Below are 9,419 nucleotides of genomic sequence, written 5' to 3'. Positions count from 1 at the left end.
CCAGTTTTCCAGCCTCTGCCGATGAAAAGCATCCATACATCATGATGCCATCACCACCATACTTCATTGTGGGAATAGGGTTCATGTAGTGACGTGTTAGGTTTATCCCACACATAACGTTTAGCATGGTGGTCTCATCTTCTGTGTTCGGGAGGTCCACCACATACTGTTTGGCGAACTACAAAGATTTTCTTATGAACGTTCGTTAATAAAGTCCTGCTTTGTAGAGTAAACTGCTTATAGGGGTCCTATGGACAGAGCCGGCTATCTCCTGTGTGGAGTATACAGCTTATAGTGGTCCTATGGACAGATCCTTCCATCTCCTCTGTGGAGTATATGGCTTATAGTGGTCCTATGGACAGATCCTTCCATCTCCTCTGTGGAGTGTAGTTTATAGTGGTCCTATGGGCAGATCCTTCCATCTCCTCTGTGGAGTATATGGCTTATAGTGGTCCTATGGACAGATCCTTCCATCTCCTCTGTGGAGTGTAGTTTATAGTGGTCCTATGGACAGATCCTTCCATCTCCTCTGTGGAGTATATGGCTTATAGTGGTCCTATGGACAGATCCTTCCATCTCCTCTGTGGAGTGTAGTTTATAGTGGTCCTATGGGCAGATCCTTCCATCTCCTCTGTGGAGTATATGGCTTATAGTGTCCTATGGGCAGATCCTTCTGCAACACGCCAGACCTGCAGGGTATAGACGAAGTGAGGTCACAGTTATGGGCAATCGAGGGTACTCACTATATTTGAAGAACCCTGGGCAGGCGCGTGGCAGTGAAGGAGAGGTAGACACAGTTCCTCTGGGGCACGCTCTGTAGATAGGGACCAGGCCTGATGGTAGTTGAGGTGCCCTGGATGTTACAGGTATTTTGTGTGCCTGGGGCAAGGTCCCTGTGGTATTCGTGACGCCAGTGCCTTTGGACGGTGGCACGCCGGTTGGTGGTTGGAATGATGAAGGTACACAAGTATATAGTGAACCAAAACGTAAACTTTACTGGACAATCCAACTTTGTACAGCAGGGAGTAGTATAGTCTCTGTATTACAGTTCCACAAAAAGGGGCTTATTCACAAGTATGGCAGGCAATAGTCATGCAAGTTACACTGAGGGTAAATTCCACAAGCACTCAGCAGCAGGTTGTACTTTTCCCAGAATCACTGTACACTGTCCTTTCTAGAACTCCTGCTCTGGCTTTATATCTCCCAAGGCCCGGATGCCTAAAAGGGTGGCTTATATCCTTGGTTACTTTCTTCCTCAAGTATTATACTGCTTGCTATGGTTCCTAGTTCCTCTGCCTATCAGGGTCACTTTGCTTACCCTGGGTCGCCTCCTCCTATCAGGTGGATAACTGTCGGTTTCTCCCAGGAGGTTGAATCCTACAACTGGGGTATCTCTTCAGAGCTAACTTAGGCTCTCTTGTTCTCAGGCAGGCTGGAACTTCTCAACAGCCTCCTGGACATCACTAGCAGCCAGGGCTATCCAGCTGCATGTCAGGAGCAGGCTTACTGGCCTCTGTCTTCTCAGACTCCTGACTCTGCACTCCCTCTCCCTGTCTGGGCCTGGACATTTATACTAGGAGCTCCCTATCTCCCTCTAGTGTCTGGGATGTCTAACTACACCCAACTAGGCCTGCTGCTGCATTAGACAGGGGTACATTGCATATAACAACACATTAAAACATACATTAAATGCAGAATTAAATATGACATTTCTGTTCCTTGTGAGTAGGAGTAACGCGCACACCAATTGACCCTTGTGTAGTGCCCACCCATACCTAGTGGGACACTACATACCCCCACGCTATAACGTTGCCCGTCCTCGGCGCAACATGGAGAGTCCCTGCACAGCTGGATACTGTACCTGTAATGAGGACAATAAAGCAAAGCAGGAAAACACATCTACATTTGCAAAATATACATTATATGTATACATATATTAGGCAGTTCCACTGGAATAGGAGCAAGTAATGGTGAAAAGGGGCGTCGTTCTCTTCTCTCAGGATAAAACAATGGGAACAGGGGCGCTGACCTGGCACAGCGTAACAGTAAATACCAGGATAGTCCAAATAATACTCTTAAGTGCAAATTGTCCATGTTAGAACAGTTGTAGTCCATGGAAAATGTAAAACATTAAATAACAGCTCTTGGAGGCTCAAAGCATTTAAAATGAGTCCGTACCCAGGTTCTTTTCTTTCTTGTTTAATCCACAGTTAAGCAAAGATATAGGCCAAAGGAGGCTATAAAGGGCAGTAAGAATCACAGAGGCTCACACATGGTGGAGTCCATCTCTGGGCACAATACTTTAAAATAGTAGCAAAATCTCAGAGGCTCATGTGCATTTGAGTCTATCCCTGGGCCCAATTCTTGAAATTCCAGTTGCATAATAAAATAGCAGCACATAAAATAGTCCACATTATTTAAATGGCATACATATAGAAATAAGTGCTGTAATACCCTTAATCAACCTGAAAAGGGGGTTAAAGGGTTAAGAGTGCAACTTATGAAAACAGGCACAACTGGGTTTTCACTCTGAGAAAGCAGGCAGGAGGTCCTGTAAACAAGATGGCCTTGCTGCACGTGGTATTTCAGTGGCTCACCGCCTCCACTGAGCCGTGGGTAACTGGCAGCAGCAACAGGGGGCCAAAACAACGAAGGACTCCTGTCCTGAAAGGGTTAAATCTTCTTTAGGATCCCTTGGCAAATAAAGCAAACATCAAGGGCCTAGCAGGCCAATTCACAGGGGCATATCATATCCACTTTGCATTTCAGTGGTGCTCCCTGGCTCCATTTGTATATTGGGCCTGTACTGAGGTTCATTCGATGGATGTGCCCACAACACAGTATTGGGGGGCAACTGTAACATAAATGGACCCCTAATAGGTATTGGCCCCATAGGCCTAGGGGTAATCAAAGTCGCTGACCTCACCGGAGCAGGCATTACAATTGTGGGCTGCTGCACTGGCCTGGGTACCGCTGCTGCAAGCGGTCCGGTGGGTTCTGGAACGACTGGCTCTGTGCGCCGGTGCACAGCGTAAGAGGGCCTCACCGCAGGTGCCGATACAAAGGAGGGACGGCTGGAAGGTACAGGTACTCTCACCTTAGACCCGGAGACGTCCGAGTCCTTACGTCCTCTTTCTTGTAGGTCAGGTGGAGTCCGGATCCTGGCGGAGGCAACCTGACGCAGCTCCCGTAGCTTTAACTCCAGCCGCACAATCTGGTCGTCCAGGCTTTCAGAGTCGGGATCGCTGGTCTCCGCTGTCGCCGTCGGCACTTGGAAGGTGGGTGATTCGTCCTGCGCAGCCGCTGCAGGCTCAGGCGAGGCGTCCGCTTTCCTCCCTCTGCGGATATTCTCCAGGGCAGCTCTGAATCTCTCTGCATCCTGAAGTTCACGTACGGTTTTCTCCCTGCAAGGCAACTCAGGCGAGGGCCATGGGCTAACCTTCTTCTCCACCACTGTTGGCTGCCAGAACACATTTGGGCCAATGAAAGAGCCCCGTTCCTGGAAGGCATGATGGGCCGGTCCTGGAGAGCATTCAGATTCACGCTCGCAGCCAGGGTTGTCCTCCGGAGAGCACACAGGTTCGTGCTCGTAGCCAGAGTAGTCCTCATCAAAGTCCCAGTCCTCCGACTTCTTTTTCGGACGGGACACGGCAGTGGCATAGGGGCCTCGCAGGCCCTCAGCAGGGGTAAATTCAACCTCCTCTCCCTCGCGGAGGTTGTGTAGACGTTCTGGGAGGTAACTCCGCTTGACGGACCTCCTGTTGACATATAAGTCTCGTCCAGTCAGGTAGTCTTTTATAAAACCGAAGCCTCGGTCCTTGTCAAAGGCCACAACCAACCCCCTTCTCCTTTCCAGGCGGGGTTGTGTGACGGTGTGGCACTCGTGAACGGTCTTTGCCAGTTCTTCGTAGTAAATTTTGGCTTTAGTCGTTTTCTTAATTGCGGCCTCCCGGATCTCTGCCATCAATGCGGACCACTTGAACGAGGGCTGGAAGAAGTCTCTCCAGGAGCCATAATAGGTCTCCGGTTGCGTCCTCGGTGGCGGGCAGGCGGGTCTCTCCGGTCCCGGAGAGTAGGCCGGTGGAGCATCCTCTTGCTCAACACCAGTCACATTCATGGTTAACAAATCAGGCGCGGACATATCAGCAGGAAAGTCCTCACTCCTCAACATGCTCGATCCTTCTCTGGAGAGCGACAGGGTGGCGCCAACAAGTTCAGACAGATCCTCCCATTGCACTGGGAGGCCGCCCCCCCAGGTACTCCAGTATGGGGGAGGCGGAGTCCATCACAGCAGACATGCAAATGTCCAGACAGGGCGGTGGCGCCAGCATACAGCCTTCCCGCACTTTTAGCAGAAGGCGCCAATTTTTACCGCCAATTTAAGATGAAGATGACGCAGCAAACAATTTCAATCAAGCTCAGCGGCCATCTTTGAGCAAAATAGCTGTCTATTCATTGACAGCAAGCGGTGGCTTAAATAAGTAGAAAACAGTCCACACAATGCTATTTTCACACCGCAATTATTACAGTTCACTTTGGCCCAGCAATTTTCAATAAAACAATTGGGGCATGTCACTTTAAGACAACTTTCAGCACACAGTTTTTAAATCCGCTATGGCGCAGGAATATTCGTAATCCTGTTCGTGACGCCAATTCATGCAACACGCCAGACCTGCAGGGTATAGACGAAGTGAGGTCACAGTTATGGGCAATCGAGGGTACTCACTATATTTGAAGAACCCTGGGCAGGCGCGTGGCAGTGAAGGAGAGGTAGACACAGTTCCTCTGGGGCACGCTCTGTAGATAGGGACCAGGCCTGATGGTAGTTGAGGTGCCCTGGATGTTACAGGTATTTTGTGTGCCTGGGGCAAGGTCCCTGTGGTATTCGTGACGCCAGTGCCTTTGGACGGTGGCACGCCGGTTGGTGGTTGGAATGATGAAGGTACACTAACACAAGTATATAGTGAACCAAAACGTAAACTTTACTGGACAATCCAACTTTGTACAGCAGGGAGTAGTATAGTCTCTGTATTACAGTTCCACAAAAAGGGGCTTATTCACAAGTATGGCAGGCAATAGTCATGCAAGTTACACTGAGGGTAAATTCCACAAGCACTCAGCAGCAGGTTGTACTTTTCCCAGAATCACTGTACACTGTACTTTATAGAACTCCTGCTCTGGCTTTATATCTCCCAAGGCCCGGATGCCTAAAAGGGTGGCTTATATCCTTGGTTACTTTCTTCCTCAGGTATTATACTGCTTGCTATGCTTCCTAAGTTCCTCTGCCTATCAGGGTCACTTTGCTTACCCTGGGTCGCCTCCTCCTATCAGGTGGATAACTGTAGGGTTCTCCCAGGAGGTTGGATCCTGCAACTGGGGTATCTCTTCAGAGCTAACTTAGGCTCTCTTGTTCTCAGGCAGGCTGGAGCTTCTCCACAGCCTCCTGGACATCACTAGCAGCCAGGGCTATCCAGCTGCATGTCAGGAGCAGGCTTACTGGCCTCTGTCTTCTCAGACCCCTGACTCTGCACTAACTCTCCCTGTCTGGGCCTGGACATTTATACTAGGGGCTCCCTATCTCCCTCTAGTGTCTGGGATGTCTAACTACACCCAACTAGGCCTGCTGCTGCATTAGACAGGGGTACATTGCATATAACAACACATTAAAACATACATTAAATGCAGAATTAAATATGACATTTCTGTTCCTTGTGAGTAGGAGTAACGCGCACACCAATTGACCCTTGTGTAGTGCCCACCCCTACCCAGTGGGACACTACACTTCCATCTCCTCTGTGGAGTGTTCGGCTTATAGTGGTCCTATGGACAGATCCTTCCATCTTCCCTGTAAAAGTGTAGGGCTTATAGTGGTCCTATGGACAGATCCTTCCATCTCCTCTGTGGAGTATACAGCTTAGGCCTCATTCACACGTCCGCAATTTTGTTCCGCATTTTGTGCTGCCCGGATACGGAATTGCGTACAAGAATAGAACATGTCCTATTCTTGTCCTCAATTGCGGACAAAAATTGGCATTATCCATTAGTGTCGGCGATGTGTGGTCCGCAAAATGCTACGGACGTGTGAATGGAGCCTTATAGTGTCCTATGGACAGATCCTTCCATCTCCTCTGTGGAGTGTTCGACTTATAGGGGTCCTATGGACAGATATTTAAATCCCTGCTGGGGATCTTTAGAGCGCATTCAGTGTTATCTTTGGTGGCTAGCGGCACAACTATTATGTATAGTGTATTATGTATGGTGTTTGCAGACATCTCTGTATATATCAGGATGGGTTTTTTTTTAAGAGGAAAAAAGAAGAAGTAAAATGATTTTAATAACTGAAAAAATTTTAATGGCACAAAATAAACAACAACAAAAAATGGAAACGCTGCCTCAGTCAAAAGACGGAAATGGATGCCACCTGAGGGACCGCACTGACCATCATGTATTTGGTTTCCATTTAGAAGACCCGCCACGTTACTAGACAAGAAAACACAGCATGAGGCGTTATTCTGTCCCGTATTTTTGACAAAATCTGCGATGTAGGCTCCATTGCAGATGTGAATAAGGCCTAACACACACGTAATCATCCCCCCATCAACCAGGTCATAGTCACATATGGGGGTCTTTTTTTCCCCAGAAAAGGAGTGAGAAGATAGTTTGTTATCTAATCTCCCTCGGCGCCTAATGAGGCCGTTTTTGTTGACGTCGTGACATTTACTAGTGTCACAAAGGGGGAGATTTATCAAAACTGGTGTAAAGGAAAACTAGCTTAGTTGCCCATAGCAACCAATCAGATTCCACCTTTCATTTTCAAAAGGAGCTGTGAAAAATGAAAAGTGGAATCTGATTGGTTGCTATGGGCAATAAAACACTTTTCCTTTACACCAGTTTTGATAAATTTCCCCAATTTTTTTTCTGACTGTTGCCATAAACCATCATTTTCATTCAGTTTTAGAAAACAAACCTAGGCAAACAAGGCTCCGACGTAGGGCCGCACGGTCCAGGGGCGGCAGTGAAATAGGTGGAGGAGATGGATTCTCCTGGATTTGTGGTTATCTGCTTCTCCATAAGAGCTCATTCACTACCCCTGGTCACACATGAGGCCGATACAGCATTTTATGTTAAAAAACCCCCCAAAAAAGTGTGATCAAACCTTCAGTGTCAAATAACTCCCCGTGTTGAGGCAGGCCCCCCGAAATCACATCCCTTTCTAAGTAAAGCCTCATTCACACGTCAGTGTTTCACAGACGTGTTCTCAACGGACAGCACACGTCCCCATTCATTTTAGGGTCCATGCAGACGTCCGCATCCGTTCCTCAATTTTGCGGAACGGTGCGGACTCATTCATTTTCAAAGGTGCCGCGGACCAGAAGTGCGGATGAGGACAGCACACAGTGTGCTGTCCGCATCCGCACCTTCGGTCCGTGGCCCCACAAAAAAAAAAAAAATAGAACATGTCCTATTTTTGTCCTCAGCCACGGACAAGAATAGGCATTTCTATATAAGTGCTGGCGATGTGCAGTGTACGTGTTTTGCGGTCCGCAAAACACTACGGACGTCTAAATGTGTGTGTATTCAGACATCAATGTTTTAGCAGGGTCCATGGGTCAGTGTTTTTAGCACGGATGCATGCTCTATTCACGGATCCATCACATCCATTATAATCTATGGGTCCGTGAAAAGCACGGATGCAGCACGGACAGCAATAAATTGACACACGGAGCCAACACAGATCCTCCACGGATGCATCACTGACTGCTCACGGACTTGAGCATGGATTTGTGAATGAGGCTTAAGGGTGGGTTCACATCACATTTTTCCCATCCGTTTACCGTCTACAAAAAACGTATACATTAAACAGATGCCTTAGACTGATGTTATATAGTGGCATCCGTTCACCATTCAGTTCCATTATGAAAAAAAAACATTTAAGTTTTTTACCATTATAAAAAAAAAAAATAATGTATACTTTTTTTTACTAGATTCTCCAGGATACAAGACCTTGGTGTGCTGCGTTTTTGTATTCTTTTTTTCCTAACGCATACGTCAAACTGAGGCACAAAACGCGATGTGAACCCACCCTGAACGCGGACAGTATTTTTTGTTGGGAAAGGTGGCAACCCTAGCTCTGGGGCAGTCAAAGTTTAGGATATTTTGTTCATAACCCAACCCCGATCTTAACTTCTCCACACCTTTGTCTCTGACCCGTCTGAGGATCCTTGGTCTTCATGTTGCTTGCTTGGTAGTGTTGGGGACTCAGGGGGCCTTCACAACAGGTGTATGTATCCTGACATCATGTGACAGGTCATGTGACGTGTTGATTGCGCATGGGGGGTGGGGGTGCTTAATTCATCTAATTAAGAATTTCAGAAGGTAATTGGTTGCACCATACCCTATTTTGAGGTTTCATAGTAAGGCCTCTTGCACACGACTGTGTGTGTTGTCTTCCCCCCCCTCCCCGTGGCCGTATTGCGGCAGGTCCGCAATTCACGGTACACTGGCCGTGTGCATTCCGCATCACGGATGCAGACCCATTCACTTTAATGGGTCCGGGATACGGAAGCACTATGGAGTGCTTCTGCGGCGTTCCGTTCCGTGTTTCCGTTCCACAAAAAGATAGAACTGGTCCTATCTTTTTGTGGAAAGGACGAATTGCGGACGACATTCAAGTTAATGGGGTTGCGATCCGCATGCGGCTGGCTCACGGTCGGTGCCCGTGCATTGCAGACCGCAGCATGGGCACGTGCAGCACACATTGTGTGCAAGAGGCCTAAGGCTAGGGCTACACGACGACATGCGTTGCGAGACAATAAGTCGCGCGACACATAGGGCACAACTACACAGCGACACCATGAACTGACATTAAAAAAATTGTCGCGCGACACATGTCGTCGTGGAGCCCTAGCCTAAAGGGTGTGAATACATATGCACTCACCACTTTTCAGTTTTTATGTAAACGAAACGCAAACAAATTAACTCTAACTGGAACCATCTGGACTTTCTTGTCGCGTCCATGACATAAAATCCAACCTATAATCCATTCTAATTCCAGCTTGTAATGCAACAAAACAGGTAAAACACCTGGGGGTTGTGAATACTTTTGCATGGCGTTGTATACGCATTACACACGTATAATTACATATATATTACACACAAATACACTATACACATATTACACATTATGGACACTGCACACATATCAGACAGTATAACCTACTAATGAATACACAGCAAAGTACTACAAGTCCCAGCATAATAGTAGTGCCGGATGGTGGATTTCAGCCTGTTGGGAAGGAGCCTGCCTGAGAGTAAAAGGAGACTGCGGTGGTGGGGTCACTGCGATAGTACCCACTGTCAACCCCAGTACACATACACTTACCTCTCCTGCAGATATCAGTAGTGTTGGGCGAAGCGAG

This window comes from Bufo gargarizans, chromosome 2, assembly GCF_014858855.1.
Source record: "Bufo gargarizans isolate SCDJY-AF-19 chromosome 2, ASM1485885v1, whole genome shotgun sequence".
NCBI classification, from domain to species: domain Eukaryota; kingdom Metazoa; phylum Chordata; class Amphibia; order Anura; family Bufonidae; genus Bufo; species Bufo gargarizans.
The sequence above is the reverse complement of the archived record's forward strand: the minus strand, read 5'-3'. Positions refer to the sequence as shown.